Source organism: Balaenoptera physalus, assembly GCF_965194825.1.
Source record: "Balaenoptera physalus genome assembly, chromosome: 8".
NCBI classification, from domain to species: domain Eukaryota; kingdom Metazoa; phylum Chordata; class Mammalia; order Artiodactyla; family Balaenopteridae; genus Balaenoptera; species Balaenoptera physalus.
This window is the reverse complement of record NC_138887.1, coordinates 84,177,676-84,197,567: the sequence shown is the minus strand read 5'-3', so window position 1 is coordinate 84,197,567 and position 19,892 is coordinate 84,177,676. Positions and strand designations below refer to the sequence as shown.

General features: G+C 32.7%; 1 protein-coding gene and 1 long non-coding RNA gene across 5 annotated transcripts in view; one reads left to right on the top strand and one right to left on the bottom strand.

The window, feature by feature from the left end:
* Nucleotides 1-19,892, bottom strand: part of LOC309665724 (uncharacterized protein) — a 608,811-nt gene that overhangs the window by 170,809 nt on the left and 418,110 nt on the right. The gene's annotated exons all lie outside the window — the stretch shown is intronic.
* Nucleotides 10,100-19,892, top strand: part of LOC309665776 — a 52,613-nt gene continuing 42,820 nt past the window's right edge. The window contains exon 1 of the long non-coding RNA XR_014266687.1: nucleotides 10,100-14,698. This is a non-coding gene — a long non-coding RNA (uncharacterized lncRNA). The remainder of the gene's footprint in view (nucleotides 14,699-19,892) is intronic.

Below are 19,892 nucleotides of genomic sequence, written 5' to 3'. Positions count from 1 at the left end.
GTTATTTATAATTGTCATGAAATGGAACTCAAATACTAACAAAAGAATGGATAAACTATGATATATTCTTACAACAGAATGATAGTCACGAGTAAAAACAAATATACTTCTGTTACAGGCAATGATATAAATAAATCTCAAAAATATGATGTCAAAAGAAGAAGCTTTACACAAATGACACCCAGTGTATAATTCCATTTATATGATGTCAAAAAAAAACAGGCAAACCTAAACTGTGGTGGGAGAAATTAGGAAGTGTTTAACTCAAGGGGGGCAGGTGGATTGACTGGAAAGGGACATAAGCAAATGTTTGATGACTATCAGATGGTGATTACTTGGGTATATACAATTGTCAAAACTTGAGATCTGGGGATGTAATTATACTTAAAATCTAAAATATTTTATAGTAATTCTTTTTTCACTTTTACTTGGAAAATACCACAAAGATGAATAGAAAATGTAAATGATAATGTCTTAACATTCATTCATCTATTCCTTCATTTAACAGACATTTGTTTTGCATCAGCTATGTTTTAGACACTGTTCTAGATGCAATGGATATAATCATACACAATGTCCCTGCGTTGATATGGAACTTTGGACTGTGCAATCTAGTGGACAAGATAGCAAAAAAATATATACCAATAAGCATATCCTGTGTAGCACAGTGATAAATGCTATGAAGAAAAATAAAGAAAAAAAGTGGAATAGAATTTGTCCATATATGTGTGTTTGGGGGTTTAGCTATTACAAATGAGATGGTCAAGAAAGTTTTTTCTGAATGTAACATAATAACAAAAACCTAAAGAAATTGAGTGAGGGAGCCATGCAGATATCTAGGAAAATGCATTTTAGGCAGAGAGCCAGAGGAAAGAATAAACCCAAAGGCCCAGACATAGGAGTACTCTTTGTGTTTCAGAAATATCAGGAGAGCCAGTGTAGGTGTGATTAAGTGAGCAAGGGGAAGAGTCAAGAGAAGAAGCCAGAGAAATCGTGGCTAACCGTCATGTAATACCGTGTAGCCCAGTGTAGGATTTGAGTTTTTACTCTGAGTGAGCAGAAATGCTATCAGAAGTGTTTAAACACAAAAGTGACATGAGATGACTTAAGTTTTAAAATCACTATTCTAGCTTCTCACTGAGAATGACTGTGTAGAATGAAGGAGGACAAGATTAGAAGCTGGGAGAACAATTAAGTTACTATAATTGTAGTCCATGTGACAAATAGTCCTAGTTTGGACCAGGACTTCAGAAATAAAGATGATTAAAGTCAGGAAGATTCTGAATATATTTTAATGGCACTGATGACATTTGCTAATGGTTTATGGGGAAAAAAGAGGAGTTAAAATGACTACAGTTTTAGGCTAAATAACTGGAAGAGTACAGCTACCAATCAGTGATAGGGGAAAACATGGATGGAGGTTTCAGAAGTGAGTTAATGTCAGGAATTAGAAGTTTAGATTTAGACTTATTAAGTTAGATTCCTCTGAGACATACAAGTAGAGGTGTCACATGGGCAATTGGATATCGAATCTGGAGTTCAGGAGATTCAATTTGAAGATACACATTTCAGTCATCATCATGTAGTTGAAATCCCTGGAGAAGAAACAAAGCTGGGGAGGAGAGGAGGAGCTGAGTCCTGAGGTAGTTCAGTTTTTAGAGGTTGAATATTTAAGAGGGAACAAACAAAGGAGAGGAAGGAGGAACAACCAATAATGGCAAAGGAGAATCAAGAGAAGATGAATTGAAACACACAGATGAAGAAAGTGTTTCATGAATTGTGTCAACTGCTGCTAATAATGAGTGGGTAAGTTATAATTTCTTGTAAGAAAGTCAGCCTTACTACTGCATGATAAGCTCTCAGATACAAATGTGACTTCAAAGACTATGTTAGCAGTTTAAAAATACTCTTTATGATTCATTTGCCCAGTAATCAAACAGGAAATTTTAACCCTGGATACACATTACAATGGTTGGGGTCTTTTTTAAAAACACACTGTCTCTCAAACAGAGATCTGATTTAATTTTCCTGAGATGCAATTGAGCTTTGGTATTTTTTTCCCAATCTTTCCGTATTACTCTAATATGCAGCCAGGATTGAAACCACTGATTGTGATCAACTCAGTGATGAGAATTCATTAATTCTTGAGATAGTTTATTTTATTCTTAGACTTCTGTGATAGGCTACATCAAATCTTTCCAAAAGCTTCTCTCCTTTGTAAAAATATTTCAAATTCTTGTAGACATTGATGACATGATATGGATCAGATTGCCCTCAGACTCCTGATTGCTCTTTTCTGAAACCACCTTAGATGATCAATGTCTGCCATGAAGTGAAATCAAATAGGAAGCTATTATAATTATAACATAGGAAAAATAGAGCAGTGTTTAGACTCAGACCATTGCCACAGGTATGGTCTAAGTAAGGTTCCCATTGTGAACACAGGGGTCCATTAAAACAACCTATTTGTTTGTTTGCTTGCTTGTTTGTGTTTAATTATGGAGGTAACATTACAATGGTGATTTTTTTTTATTGGAGTATAGTTGCTTTACACTGTTGTGTTGTGTTAGTTTCTGCTGTACAGCAAAGTGAATCAGTCACACGTATACATATATCCCCTCTTCCTTGGATTTCTTTCCCATTTAGGTCATCACAGAGCACTGAGTAGAGTTCCCTGTGCTATACAGTCGGTTCTCATTAGTTATCTATTTTATACATAGTAGTGCATATATGTCAAACCCAATCTCCCAATCCATCCCATCCACCCCCAGTCCCCCCTTGGTATACATACGTTTGTTCTCTACGTCTGTGTCTCTATTTCTGCTACAATGGTGATATTTTTAACCTACTATCAATTATAACCTCTAGAAAGTTATCACACCTTATGAAGCACTGTGTCCTCTGTTTTATTCTTCTCTACCAACTAGGATTTTGGTACTAGTTATAGACCTTTCTATAGGACTCCCCTAAAATTCATCTTGTTGAAATTAAATTATCATTAGAAATAGAAATGAATATAAATTGCATTCCTTGTCTAGTAAGTGGTTTAATAGATATCCCTTCATTTGAACTTTATAACAACATACCTCAGGCTAATTGCTTATTTACTATTTATATTACTTCATTTATCTTCATTATTATTTTGGTGATCACATTCTTTACAGCAGATTTGAATATTCTTTAACAATCCAGCAAATATACATTATAGCCACTGTAACCAATCTCTAAGATATCATCCACAATGTATATGTCCATAATAGATTATTAATGGAAAGATCAACATAAAACAACAGGGCTCACAGGATGATCCCATAGAGTACAGTGTGTGCCCATGTATGTGTACAAGCTAGTATAAGAAGAGTAAAACATAACCTGTAAGTATATGTATCACATTGTCAGTAATAGCTATCTGTAGAAATAAGAGGGATTTTATTTCTTATTTTCATATTTCTATAATGTTTTTAAATTTGCTTTCTTAATTAAAAAAAAAAGTATAAAAAACACTTCATAGCAAAAAGGAAAGGTACGGTAGGACCAACTTCTTCATTACGTACAGTAGGCACAGTGCTTACCACCCACAATACTTTTAGGCATCCATGAAAATATTTTAATTTCTTTCTAAATTAGAGGAAAAAATGAACTTTTAGGTAAAATAAAATAGTTTAGTATAGAATGTTAATATATTCATTTTTATACCAATGCAGTTATAAAATATAAATTTAAATTTTTTTGTGGAAGAAGGGGCCCATGGAAAGTCAGAATTCAGCCCTGGGTATGGGCTCCTCTTGGAGAGGAAAAGCAGCCTGAAGCTGTTACCTGTCAAGTACACAATTAGGCATTCCATCCTAGAAGTCACAGGAGAAAAAGTCTCCAGATCAAGTTAAGATGTTCAAATCACATGGTTTATTGAATCAATTTAAAACATACGGGGACTTCCCTGGTGGCGCAGTAGTTGAGAATCCACCTGCCAGTGCAGAGGACAAGGGTTCGAGCCCTGGTCTGGGAAGATCCCTCATGCCGCAGAGCAAATAAGCCCGTGTGCCACAACTACTGAGACTGCGCTCTAGAGCCTATGAGCCACAACTATTGAAGCCCACGTGCCACAGCTACTGAAGCTCGTGTGCCTAGAGCCCATGCTCCACAACAAGAGAAGCCACTGCAATGAGAAGCCCGTGCACTGTCTGCTCGCCACAACTGGAGAAAGCCCGGGTGCAGCAACGAAAACCTAACACAGCCAAAACCAAATAAATAAATTAATTAATTTAAAAAAAACCCATATGGCAAAGCAACATAGATTAATACGTTATGGTAGCTTGCAGGTGGGATAGAAGGACCATAATACCTCAGTCTCTCCCTCTCCTCTTTCCCTCTCTCCCTTCCTCCTCTCCCTTCTCCGCCACTTTTCTCTTGCACCACCCTTCCCTGCTATAGTATGGTAATAAGGACCAGAATTGAATTCAGTCAAGGTGGCTCAGCGGAAAGAAGGTTACTGGAACCAACACACATGCTTATTTTATGGAAAAGATGCAGGGGCAAGACTCCTGGCCAGTAGCTGTAGCTCCTATAACCTGCTATGCACCTGTGGCTTGTTTCTACATGTCTCAGTCAGAGGCTACATGGGCCAGATGGGGAGCACCAATGAGTGCCCAATTTAAGGGTGATGTAACTGTCATAAAAATGTGGTGCTCCTTGAATATCTAATACTTGCTCATTTTATCTCTTCCTATCTATGTCAGCACACAAATGAACTACTTACCTCATCTATGTCTAACATGTTTCAGGCACTTCTTGTTTGTCATCTATACTTCATTTCACTATCCTCTATTGCTCATTTCTCTTCCTCTCTATAACACAGTGGACTATTCTTAAACAAAATCACAAACACACAGTAAAGTCACCTGATCTGATCACAATAAAATTAAACAAGAACTCTGCAATGAAAATTTAACTTAAATGACAATAATTGCAACCATTTTAACAAATTAAAAATATTTAAACCTATGAGTTTTTAATGATTAAAAACAACCATAACAAAAGTCCTGTCACCTTTGGAGGATATAAGTAAAACCAAACAAATATTTTGAAAAATTGGTAAATAAGAGTAAATAATCTAGTATGCTATCTTTATATAAAAACTGTTATTCATGATAACTAAATTGTTAATCAGGAAAGTTTCTCTTTGTGAAAGCATCACAGCTAATAATTAGGATTGTTAAATTAGATGTCATCTTTTCATAATCCCTAATGAAGTGAAAGATGTTGGCAATGATTATCAATGGCTAATAATAGAGGGATGGGGTGGGATGTGGAGAAAGAGAGAAGAGAGAGAGAGATTTTTTTTTACCTCTGGAAATAAGTATGAGACATTATCTCTGAAGTGGTTTTGCCAAAACCTTGAACTGGTTTCTGATCAAACTTCTAAGTCTACCTCACAGTTTATACAGAAAAAACAGTAGGTAACAGAGAGAAACATGTTAATAGACATGTGGGAATGTAATCAACAAAATCCGGATTTAAAATTTCTAAGGACATGTCACCTGGTTTCTTCAATTAAAAACAAATGTGAAAAAAAACAGGCACAGAGGAAGAACATTTTCCAAAAGCGAATTAATAAACATACCAATCATTCTCAATTTGCAAATGAAATTACATAATTTCCAAAATTTGCTTCAAAGTAATTTTGGAGAAGTAGAGGGTTAGGTCATCAATAAAATAAGATTGGCCATGAGGGGATAATTTTTGAAGCTGAGGACATGGGGATATTATATTATTTTTTTTACTTTGTATATCATTGGCCTTTTCTATAGTAAGAAGGGAAAAAATAAAAGAGAACCACACTGGATTGTTTCTATGTCCTGAGGAACTGTCAGTTAAGAGGGAAATAAAAATAGACAACTTGATTACTTAGCAAATAATGATAAAATAATTATAAGAGAAATGCATGAGTTTAAGTCAGGCTGAAGTCATAAATTTATACTCTAATATGGTTTTCTTATATAACAGAAAGAAAAGGGATGAGTTATTTATTCATTTTCAGAATGTAAAAGGAGAAAAATTACTATTCAAAGAAAAACAAAAAAGGGTAAAAGCAGAAACATTTAAACTAGATTATAGAAAGATAATGTAATCGATACTTACATTCAAGGAAAGAAAAAAATAATTAGATAGACCCTTGAGAAGTCTACCAAAAAGCCAAAAAATAGAAATAATGATAATTAGAATGAGAAATCAAATATAGTGGCATGAAATATAGGAATTAAAAACCATATTAACACAGTTGAAAATATTAACAAGGGGATCTTGTTAGTATTTCTGAAATAATCTATAATTGAATCTTTTAATTTATGCCAAGAATGAAAGTCCAGCTCAATTTTTAAAAAATTATTCATATTTTACATTAACATATCAATAAAAGCCACAAAGGAATAAGAGATTTCTTATAAGACATTCTCCTAAAAAGCAGGAAAAGAAGACTATTCCTTAAATATAATTCTGACTCTCTATTTCAAATTAACAACTACATTCTGCCTCCTTTACAGTTCTTGGTTATGTATCTTACTCCCAGCCCCTAATGTCATAGTGCTAGCTGTACTTATTTCTTCCCTGAAAAAATTTTACTTTAATACTTATTTCTTTCCAGCCTCATTCTCTCTGTATTTATTATTGACAATATTCAACAAAGAAAATATACTAAATTTGCTTTTAGTTTCCTTCAGAATAAAGTCTATAGTCTTTAGAATGACTAAATTGATTTATTTTTAATTTATTCATCAAATATTTGAGTATCTATTACGTGTTTGGCCCTTCATTTATGTTTCTGGTTCTATTTCTCAATTCTTTGTTTATAATAGCATAAAAAAAGAACAGAAAAATGGAAACCTTCTCAATGTCATCAGTGGGTGAATTGTGTGTTCTCCCCCTGCAACCTATATCCTATTTTATTGTTTTCTTTATGCCCTTATAATCACCTGATATATATTATATCATTATTAGTTTATTGACTGCCTTGCTTTATAGAAAGTAAGCTCTGTACAGTGAAAGCATTTATGGCCTTTACTGCTGAATTCCTAGGGCCCCAAAAAATGCCTGGCACATACAGGTGCTCAATTAATAGTTGTTGAAGAATTTCAATAGATAAATAATAAGTAAACCATGATATATCCAAAACCAATAGGATAGCATCATGGTAATAAAAATCATGGTTGCACACATAGCAAGAAATAGTTGTTTTTGTTTTGTTTTTTATCTACTTCGAAATAGTTTTAATTTAATGTTATCTTAGAAAATTTTAAGTGTTTTAAGTATTACTTAAAGGTTTTAAGTATTACTATGTAAAAAATTTACAATTACACAACACAAAACTATGTATAGATAAAACAACTGAAAGGGGAAATGTCAGAGTAATGTCTGTTTAGTATTAACATGTTAACGACTCTTACATTAGTGATGAAATAATGAGCGACAGGTCCTCTACTTTTTCTAAAAATTTTTAAAATTTCCTTTCAGATTTATGAACTGTTTATAACATGAAATATCATGACATATATAATATATTTGAAATCATTATAATTAATCTTTTGTTTTCAACTACTGTACTAATTTTCTTTAGGTGAAACTCTCTGGTACTTTGTTATCATCTAAGGTCTATAGATAAGGTAGGTTTTATAGAACATGTGCACAATAAAAGAAACCAAAGAACATAAATGTGGTAATATGAAGCCTAAACAACTTGTCTCAGAGTAAACAGACATTACTCTGTAAAAATTGGGGAAATGTTTTATTCATTTTTATAATACAGACACTTGCTCTATTAAACATCATAAACAGAACTGCTTTAGTATTAATTTAAATCATAGAGTTTATGATCCTTTTATAGCAAAACCTAAAGATAAAATGCTTTAAAATTACCCAGTTACATGACAACACATCTATGCAAAAATTATTGTGTTGATTTTCATATAAATCCAAAAATTAAGATTGCTCAAAATCTGAATTAACTAAAAATTATCCGTATTTGGTCTATTTTACAGATTTTCAGGGGCAGCATTATTGAAAATAAAATCCTAGCCGTTCTAAATGTAACTCATTAAATGAAAACAAGAAGTTACAATTGCAATAAAAATATATGCAACTATATATACCCCTCACAGTAGGTAATCTGGTTCTTTTTTATCCTTATCTGAGTACACTTTTATTGGCATACAAACATAAAATCATAATAGTGACTTTTTGACTTATTCACGTATTTCTTTCTCAGACTTTTCTAAACAATGTTCTTCTGCCTGGCATGTGGCCACTTTAGGATGGGGGCGATGAAAGGAGTCTGTTTGAGAAGGCTGCATTTGAGCAGAGACCTGAAGAGGCCCTAATAACATGCAGTTATTTTAAACAAATTATTTAATTTGCTTTCAATTTGCAATAATCATAAACTTTTAGAACTGTAATTGACCATAAATATAATCTAGTGGAATTACTTTATCTAATACACTGAAATTAAAACCAAGATGCTATACAAATAAGCAAGATGGCTGAATGGTAATCGAAACAGTTGGCAACTTTAAAAATGCCAATAATTAAAAATTTTTTTCAATAATTAAATTCTCAACTATACCGGATGTTCCTTGAAAGAATATAGCAATTGTTATATTTCTTTGTATCCTATATACAACACAGAACTGTGCCCTATAGTACAGTAATTAAAGTTATAGATTTTATAGTCAAGAAAACTTGGGTTTAAATCCAATTTTTGCCCCTTACTAGACATACAACATTAGAAAGGTTATGTAAATAATTCTAATTCTCAGTTCCTTCAACTGAAAGAAAGGAATTAAAACAGTAGTTACTTGTGAGTTTTAATTATAATAATGCTCTCAAAAGTATTTACTATTCTTTAATAAATAACTTGTATTATTAATTTAGTAAATATTCAATAAAAAGTTAATAAGATAGGGAGGGTGGGAGGGAGGGAGATGCAAGAGGGAAGAGATATGGGGACATATGTATATGTATAACTGATTCACTTTGTTATAAAAGCAGAAACTGACACACCATTGTAAAGCAATTATACTCTAATAAAGATGTTAAAAAAAATAAAATAAAATAAATTAAAAAAGTTTAAAATAAGTTAATAAGAGATTTTCACTATCACTAAATTGACATTATATATCTTATGTAAATTATTTTAAGATAATATTTATAAATCTTATTTATATTTATAAATATTTACAATCTTACTTATGAGATTATAAATCTTATTCCAATAATATACTAGATTTTGCTTATGAGAATAGTACTAACATGTATTAAATGTTAATAGAATTAACATTTGTTGAAAAAATAAGCACAGGATATAAATATGTTATATATTTAAGGCCTTGTGAGTGGATTTCAACTTGAAATACAATACATACAAATGTGTTAGAGTTATAATCTATGGATTAAAAGCAAGAAAAAGGTAATTTTCTGGTGTGATATATGGATGATAAGTGACATAAAAAAAGATACAAATTTTTAATATGATTTTTCTGCAAAACAGCCCAGTGCCCTTCTGAATACAGCCATCATCTTTACTGTTGCTTCTTATCTTGGCATCTGAAAATCCTTCCACAATGAAATTCAAAGATGAGCCTTAATGCATAGATCCCAAATAGCAGGAGCTATTTATTCTTAGGAACAGCTCAGAACTGCTATAATAAATTATATTTTCATCATATGGCATTTGATGTCTACTTTTCTCTTTGGTAAAATGAGAAATCTTAAATATTTCTTTTCTGAATAATAAACACAACAGATATATGACTTAAAATTGAGAAAATATATAAAGCTTCATTTTTTCTCTAACAGGAAATGACAATAGGTCAGGAATATTTATATGTTTTATAAACGACTATGACACTGAAATTTAAAGATGGAGAAATAGCAGTCATTCTTTTGGTCAAAGACCGGTTGAAGGGAATTTTCTTTCAGTGTGGGGATGTTTCCCACTGAGCATGAGATTTTACCCTACCCCCAAGTATGTATGTATGTATATATATATATATATATATATATATATATATATATATATATATATATATATATATATATGTACACTTTTTTCAGTTTTTATACCAGGAAGAAAATCTTGTGTTTCAGAAAAGAACTATAGAAAAGTCTCAATATTGAAGTAGAAATGTAAAGTTCTAGAGGCATATTTACTCTAAGAAAGTATGTCCTTTTTTAGTTATGGATACCTAATTATAGCCACATAATCATTAATTTCATAAGCAGATTCAGCATGATTTTTATATACTAACTACTTAACAAGGCATTTGAATCTAACCAACCGGTTTATCTGACCAACACCCTTGTCCTCCACTCATATAATGACTCTAATGTCTGTCTTTAGGATAACTAACACATTTAGCTGCAGAATAAATATAACAAGTGGAGAGAGAGACAGACAGAGAGAACGCAGAATAAATATCACAACCAGGACTTCCCTGGTGGCACAGTGGTTAAGAATCCACCTGCCAATGCAGGGGACACAGGTTCAAGCCCTGGTCCAGGGAAGATCCCACATGCCGTGGAGCAACTAAGCCCGTGAGCCACAACTACTGAGCCTGCGCTCTAGAGCCCATGAGCCACAACTACTGAAGCCTGAGTGCCTAGAGCCTGTGCTCCACAACAAGAGAAGCCACCGCAATGAGAAGCCCGCGCACCGCAACGAAGAGTAGCCCCCACTCGCCGCAACTAGAGAAAGCCCGCATGCAGCAACGAAGACCCAATACAGCCAAAAATAAAATAAAATGCTAATAAATAATAAATAAATAAATAAATAAATAATTTTAAAAAATTATCACAACCAGATAGATAGGTAGATACTTACAAAATAATCCCTGCAAAACCTAAATATTTAAGCTAAATTTGTATTAACTTGAATGACTCCTCTTCCTTTTAATGCTAAATACACTCCTAAATATACTGCTTAAGTTAATTGTTATTATTTCCAATTTCAACAACTGCTAGGCTTTGGAAGCCCTTCATCCTAGTCTTTGACATAAAGTTAACACATAGTCACATATTTACTTTTTTGACTGAAAGCAAAAGGCTCTCCCCTCCGAAAAATAATGACAATAATGACCTTTGAACTTAAAACAAGTGCCCTTAATGTAAACTGATCCACCCTCATGCAAATGCAACCAAGTTATATATTCATAGACTCAAAAACTCATCTCATTAAGCTCTTTTTTTGGTACCACATGACTTTTTCCCCTGTGAGAATGCACTCTATCTGTTTTATATAAGTAGCTTTGTAATGGCCTTTGGCCAAAATTGTAAACGTCTGAATTTCTGACCTGAATTACATATCTCTATTACTAACTGCTTTACATTGAATATAAGCCTGATAGTAAAAATTTAAAGAGCTAGTATTTTATACAACTATTTAAAAATATTTTACCCAAACATGTATTCAGTACTTTCTAGGCAAAAATGAACATTTTCTCTTGAAACCAACTTCAACAGGGAAAGTGACTGGAGATCTTTTTCACTACTGTTGCTTCATGACAATAATCACCTACTGATGAAGGTAAACTAACTCTCTGGAGGCGTTAGCAAAAACTATGCCTTCTATTTTCTATTTCAGTGAAGCTACAGCCCATATCTGCAAACAATCCCACTCACAAATAGGTTCTTACGATTCAGAACTTCTAATAAATTAAGGTCATTCAAAACCAACTGTAGTAACATCTCCCCTTGAAAGTGAGTTAAGTTTACATAGAAGGCAAGTTCATGCTGAACTGAAATTATAAATCAAGCCATAAAAAAAAGTGTGTGATATTATGGACTGATTTGAATGAGGTGATTTGCTCATTCTTTTTGCTAAGGTCAAAACTAAAAATCAATAATTTTGAATGCACATATCTTCTAACATGAAGTAAGATCCAAAGACACGGTTATCTCAAAGCTGACAGTTATCAAATAGATGCCTTACAAAAGTTATCATTCCATTAAATAAACGGTTCTTTTTTAATGTAGTATAAAAAACCTAAAAATTAAGGGGAAAGAAAAATACAAAAAAAGCATATGATAGCCTAAGTATATAAGGAAATTAATTAATATTTTATTCATAATAAAAGATTAAAAAGTGTTATAGAATTTCTAGACTTCTCCAGCTATGGAGTCCTTATTTCAATTGCCCATGAGCCAGATAATTTTGAACTTTTAAAAAGTTACTAGTTAAAATTCACTTTTGATCTTTCCACATCCATTTTCCAATAATGGGAATAAAACTATATTCACAGTAAGCCAAAGAAGGGAAATCTGGTTAAATATGAGACTACTTTGCTTTTCAAATCACCTCTTCTAATATCCCTAATCCAGGATACATTAATTCTCATTGTTTCTGCCATTCTCTTATTTTCAGAGGTTCAGAGAATAGAGATAAGAATATAACTGATTCTTTCCCAGATTTATTTGGAAACCAACAAGTAGTTATATAAATAATATTTATATATATGATATTTATATATAAGTGATATTTATACATATACATTATTCATTAACACTCCATATTATGACAACTCCTTCAGGGTTATTCAAGATAGAACTTTTCTTCTCTCTTGCCCATCTAAGATTTTGATTCTGGTTTCCAAAAAGAACCTCTCTCTTCAAGCAAAATTTTGCCTTCCCATGTGGTGAGGGGTCAGGATACTCACATTAAATTCGGCATAGAAATCTAAATGTTCAAGACAAGGTTGCCCACTCTCTCCACTATTATTCAACATAATTTTGGAAGTTTTAGCCACAGCAATCAGAGAAGAAAAAGAAATAAAAGGAATCCAAATCGGAAAAGAAGTAAAACTGTCACTGTTTGTAGATGACATGATACTATACATAGAGAATCCTAAAGATGCTATCAGAAAACTACTAGAGCTAATCAATGAATTTGGTAAAGTAGCAGGATACAAAATTAATGCACAGAAATCTCTCACATTCTTATACACTAATGATGAAAAATCTGAAAGAGAAATTAAGGAAAACTCCTATTTACCACTGCAACAAAAAGAATAAAATCCCTAGGAATAAACCTACATAAGGAGGCAAAAGACCTGTTTTCAGAAAACTATAAGACACTGATGAAAGAAATTAAAGATGATACAAACAGATGGAGAGATATACTATGTTCCCGGATTGGAAGAATCAACACTGTGAAAATGACTATACTACCAAAAGCAATCTACAGATTCAATGCAATCCCTATCAAACTACCAATGGCATTTTTCACAGAACTAGAACAAAAAATTTCACAATTTGTATGGAAACACAAAAGACCCCGAATAGCCAAAGCAATCTTGAGAAAGAAAAATGGAGCTGGAGGAATCAGGCTCCCTGACTTCAGAGTATACTACAAAGCTACAGTAATCAAGACAGTATGGTACTGGCACAAAAACAGAAATATAGATCAATGGAACAGGATAGAAAGCCCATTCTTTTACAGCTACATGTAAAAGAATGAAATTAGAACACTCCTTAACACCATATTCAAAAATAAACTCAAAATGGATTAAAGGCCTAAATGAAAGGCCAGACACTATAAAACTATTAGAGGAAAACATAGGCAGAACACTCTATGACACATATCACAGCAAGATCCTTTTTGACCCACCTCCTAGAGACATGGAAATAAAAACAAAAATAAACAAATGGGACCTAATGAAACCTAAAATCTTTTGCACAGCAAAGGAAACCATAAACAAGATGAAAAGACAACCCTCAGAATGGGAGAAAATATTTGCAAACAAAGCAACTCACAGAGGATTAATCTCCAAAATATACAGGCAGCTCATGCAGCTCAATATCAAAAAAACAAACGACCCAATCCAAAAATGGGCAGAAGACCTAAATAGACATTTCTCCAAAAAAGATATACAGATTGCCAACAAACACATGAAAGGACATTCAACATCACTAATCATTAGACAAATGCAAATCAAAACTGCAATGAGGTATCACTTCACACCAGTCAGAATGGCCATCATCAAAAAATCTACAAACAATAAATGCTGGAGAGGGTGTGGAGAAAAGGGAACTCTCTTGCACTGTTGGTGGGAATGTCAATTGATACAGCCACTATGGAGAACAGTTTGGAGGTTCCTTAAAAAACTAAAAATAGAACTACCATACCACCCAGCAATCCCACTATTGGGCATATACCCTGGGAAAACCATAATTCAAAAAGAGTTATGTACCACAATGTTCACTGCAGCTCTATTTACAATAGCCAGGACATGGAAGCAACCTAAGTGTCCATCAACAGATGAATGGATAAAAAAGATGTGGCACATATATAGAATGGAATATTACTCGCCATAAAAAGAAACGAAATTGAGTTATTTGTAGTGAGGTGGATGGACCTAGAGACTGTCATACACAGTGAAGTAAGTCAGAAAGAGAAAAACAAATTCCGTATGCTAACACATACATATGGAATCTTAAAAAAAAAAAAAAGTTTCTGATGAACCTAGGGGTAGGACAGGAATAAAGACGCAGATGTAGAGAATGCACTTGAGCACACAGGGAGGGGGAAGGTAAGCTGGGACGAAGTGAGAGAGTGGCATTGACATACATACACTACCAAATGTAAAATAGATAGCTAGTGGGAAGCAGCCACATAGCACAGGGAGATCAGCTCGGTGCTTTGCGACCACCTAGAGGGGTGGGATAGGGAGGGTGGGAGGGAGACGCAAGAGGGAGGAGATATGGGGATATATGTTTATGTATAGCTGCTTCACTGTGTTATACAGCAGAAACTAACACACCATTTAAAGCAATCATACTCCAATAAAGATGTTAAAAAAAAAAAAAAACAGTAGTCTTAGTGAAATAATTTTCATTCTTGTCCATATGGGAGAAAGATCTGATTATTAATCATGAAATCATGCCAGAATTAGAAATCAGAAAATAGCAACTCTATAGGTCAGATTGAATTAAGTTAAGTGAGAGAATAAACAGAAAGGGAAGATGAGAGCTAGGTGTTTTGTCTGAGCAGAAGGGAGTAGGATGGGACAGGAGAGAAAAAGGCATTCAACTATAAAGAAGATAAGAGAATGGGGAGTGAATTAGGGATATGGGAGTCTAATCTTGCAAAATTTAGGTATTTATTTTGGTGTTCCTTATTATTGACTTTGGCAGTAATATCCAGGCTGCAGAGGACTATAAAAAGAAGAGGACTGAGATGTGGCTGAGAAGGACTACAAAGGGTGAAGACTCGAGATACAGATTCATGATCCATTTGCATCAAGATCCCGGTTAAAGTTCTGAGCATTATTGACAATGGAAGAGGGTAGGGCCAAGAAGAGAAGTAACTAGTTACATAACAAATAAGAGTAATGTATTTTTTAAAGTTAATTTATTCTTTCAATTTTAACTTTTACTACCTCTATTTTTAGAAAAGAGGCCTGTCCTTAGATCATCTTGCCATTTCAAACTTGCTGCACTATTTCTCTGTCATGTCATCTCATGTTGAATCTTTCAACATACAAAATAATATTGACCCAAAACTATATATGTCAGATTTGTATTAAGTATTCAAGACAATGTAGAGGATTGGCATCATGGCCTGGAAAACTACTTAATATATAAAATCCATCTGTACATATCTCTGGTTTTGAAATGTCTTTATCTGTGAATTGTTTATTCTTAATAACATAAAAGAAATGTAGGCATTCACTGAGTTTTGGGTAGGCTGAAGTAGAAGCTTCTAAGATTCTATATGTTTATGAAATAAAGTTGAAAAAAAAGGATAAGATTTTGTTATCAGTATGGGGTTTTTTGATTACCAATGTTGTAAACACAAGGTTTGCTTTATTATTATTAATAAGCACTTTGGGGAACTAATATATTATACGTGGTTATTGTGTGTCAAGTACTATCCTAGATGCTTTATTAACATCTCTTTTAATATTCAAACATTTTTTGGAGATTAGACATTATTAATTCCATTTCTAGAAGATTAAAGTGAGATTCAGAGAGGTTAAATAACCTTCCTGCAGTATTTCCTTTGTCCCCGTTAAAAGATGGAGGCCTGCTCTTGTTTGCTCAACTCCGTTCCCTTTTCCTCTCTTGCAATTCACTGTCCCTCCTACCCCCCAACTCCTGATACTATCTTACCTAAAACAGTTCAGCATTCTCTTCTTTCCTCTCCCAAACCATGCACTCAAGCTCTAATTTTCTAGATCATAATTTCTTGACATCTATTCTCTCATTATGTTCCCTGATTTTATCTATTGACATATCCTAGACTACCCATTTAGCTTATTTACCTTAATACTTATGAGATTGGTAAGTATAATTCAATATTTTTAAAAAATGTTTAAGTTTGTCTCAATTAATTTAAAGGTTCTTATTTGGAAAAGTATGCCTATGTCTGTGTGTGTGTGTGTGTTTTATGTCTTTTATTTTATTTAAGTCTTAGCTTCAGGTATACCTTTAAAAATTATGTCTAACGATTACCAGTACTATGAAGATGATATGCTTAAGAAATGTAATTTAATTAGCTGATAAGATCAGTGAGGTGGTAAATTAGTCAGCCATAAATGAAATATTTGACACCTGTCCTCGAAAGAGGAAAAGTTATTTTCTGAAAGGTGTGTCAGCTTTAACACTGTCATTAAAATGGTCTCATGGAATAGAATTTTAAAACTCAAAAGTACCTTAGAGAGGATGAAGCTGAGGCAACTGTTCATGGGTTGCAGATCACTCTCGGGGCAGAGCCTAAGAGTATTATCAGGTACCACTTAGTATTGTTTCAATGTGTAGAAAATGTATACAAACTGGAACCCATGATTTTTTCAGTTCTATAGGTCAAAACGCAGTATTTCTCAACAACTGCTATGGAACAGTCAGCAATGCATTAAATACAAAATAATGAAATAAATTCAGTATTTTTTTACAATTTTATGAACAGAGCTATTTTAATATGCCTGGAGAAGTCTTAAAATCTATAGGGAAAAGAGAAAGGAAAGCTCAGGCACATTCCCTCTGGGTGTGAGAAATCCATCTTAGTTTCTCCTCTTCTCATTCCTGGTCTCTCCTCTTTTACTCCCTTGCCCTTGCCTTCTGGTCTTTTTTTCTGTTTCCCTCATTCTCATTCTCTCTCTCTCTCATTGCAATCAACCAACACATTCCATTAAAATTCAGCCAGTACTTTACTGAAGCCGTACCACTCAAAATTCATTTTAAAAAAGCTCTTGACTGAAGATGTCATTAATTGCCCTAATTAAATAAGCCTCTATTGAAATATTCCCACTTTGTGCAAGTATGCCAGGCACTGGAGAATAACATGGAAATAATATGGTGCAACTCAGCTATAAACAAGGGAAAGAAGATAATATATATCTTTCACTGTAAATAGCGAAGTGTAACAAATGATTTAAAAGTGATTCCAAGTACAATGGAAGCAAGTTGGGAAATTTATAGTATTGAGTTATTCAATTTGTATTTCATATATTTCAATTTTCATGCACTTTTCTTACTATGTGCTTATAATTCAGGCAAAGCTTGAGTCTGTCTCTGTTTTATTTACTCCTCATTATTTTTAATGCCATATAAATGAACTCATTAAAAGTACTCAAAATATTTAATTGTCAAGTTGTAGAATATTTCCCAACCAGAAGAGGAAGAAGAAACTGTCACCAACTGATGACATATTTTGAGAGTCACAGAAATTTTAAAAATAGTAATAAAAATAAAAATATATAAACAATGTTTTAGCCTCCAAACACTAGGCATGGGCTTTTCCTATTGGTTTTGCCATTCTGAATGGGTAGCTGAATACACTGAAATAAGAATCCAAACGCACCTTAACTTTGACAGGTTAGGCTTATGATACACATTGACTTCTGTTTACCTTCTAACTCACTTGCAGGGCTCAAACAATCCTTTTGCCTATTTTATTGACACAATCTTAACACCCCCAAAATCGTTTGTTTTGCTTGTTCAGAACTGAACTCCAAGCAAATAATCCAAATGTTTAATCTGGTCTAGTTCAGCTGAGATAACATAAAAATAGCCCCAAATTGAAGTACTAACGAAAATATCTACAGAAAATAGGCTTACTTTAAGCTAATTAAAAGCTCATTTTAAGGGAAAAATTATAAATAAAAATCCATTGTGTTGTATGGACTTCAAAGGACATTAAGTTTTGGTTGGGATTTTTCTTTTTAAAATATGATTATGCAAAGTAAAGAGTCTTTAAGATCTCTCTTAAGCAAATTTGCTTTTGCTAAATTTGAAAATATTTTACATGCTGCATGTCATGTTCCTGTTGATCAAAAAGCTAAAGATTAATACAGAATATCAATACTTTAATACCGAATCCATGATTCACTTGGTTTCCACATAGAAATTATTTTAAAGTATAATAAATTGATATTTGACATGTGTACCTACTTTTCAATACTAAAAATCTGTTTAAACTTATGATGGGGTATTATAAGCTAAACATAAGAAATAAAGAGCTTGAGATAAAAATCCAGTGCTAAATTAAAGTAAATAAAAACCTCTGTTATTTCATTTTAATGTTTTTAGGATTCTAAGAGACTCCAGGGCTTCCTACAGTAGTTTCTTTTTACAAGTGCATTACTTATTTTTACTTATGCAATGTGAAATTAGGTTACTCTAGTCTGTTTTATTAGTTCTATTAATTTTAGTGTAATTATTTTATATAGAAGACAGAGAAAACTGATTTCTACATAAAATAATAAAAGCAAAACATACATATGTTTTGTAAGATCTAAAGAAAATGAAATAATAAGACAAAAACTATTACAGTACCATTTTAAAAACTAATTTCTAAGAAAAATGCATATTAATGACACAATAAAAATGAGAGACATTTGCATGGGTTTTAATACATGTCAGAAATGAAAATATACTCAAAATTGTAGAAATATATTTCTTAACTGTAGACAATCCCTATACTGGTGATTTTTGTAAAACAAAAGAGAAGGAGAAGAAGAATAAGCATGGTAGGATTAGAAAGGTTCTTACATTTTCTATTAGTATTATGTCTGGAGTTACTTGATGTTCTTAAATATTTATACTTAACATCCCTATGAAATGCTTTTTGAAATGCAATATACAATTTATCTTATTGTGAGGAATATATACCTGAACACAATAATGACTATACACACTGAAATTTAAATTATTCATTTGTTATACTATAAAAAAATATGGTTCAATATTTAGGCAATGCTCTTCATTCATTATTAAAGCCCTTGCTTCAACATTTGATTGAAATTAATTCTGAGTCCAGTAACACTATAATAATATTTAGTGTCAATCATTTAAAAATTGTTCTATGTCATGAGGGAGAAAAGCTATTATCAGGCCTAAGAATTAGTAAAAGTGTCAAGCAAGTAAATAACCTGTCATACAGCCATTAATACTGATTAATCTCTGAAGCACCATCCCTTTCATAAATGAAGAGGAAATATAGAGGCCATTGGGACCAGCAAACATTCCCTAAAATATAAGGGTAGCTTGGTCCTAATCCAAATTTCTCTCATGTTGCTCTGTGAACACATTTAAAATATCATTTCTAAAAATGTTTGTTTTATACTATTTTACTGTAAGTGGGACATCAATTCATTGCAGAAAACTAGTAAAGGTGTAGGTCATCAAAAAAGAAGAAAGATGGAGGAAGGAAGAAGAGAGAAACAAAGAAACAGGGGGGAAAAAATTATCCTACCAGCAAGGGTATTGGTTTTTTGTTATTTGAAACGTAGAAAGATTAAATAGAAAGATAAACTATAAAGAAAATAATCTGCTTTTCAATTGGTCATTCTACATGATTATCTTTTCATGTTGATAAAGTTTAGTCTGTAAAATCATTTTTAATTTATGAA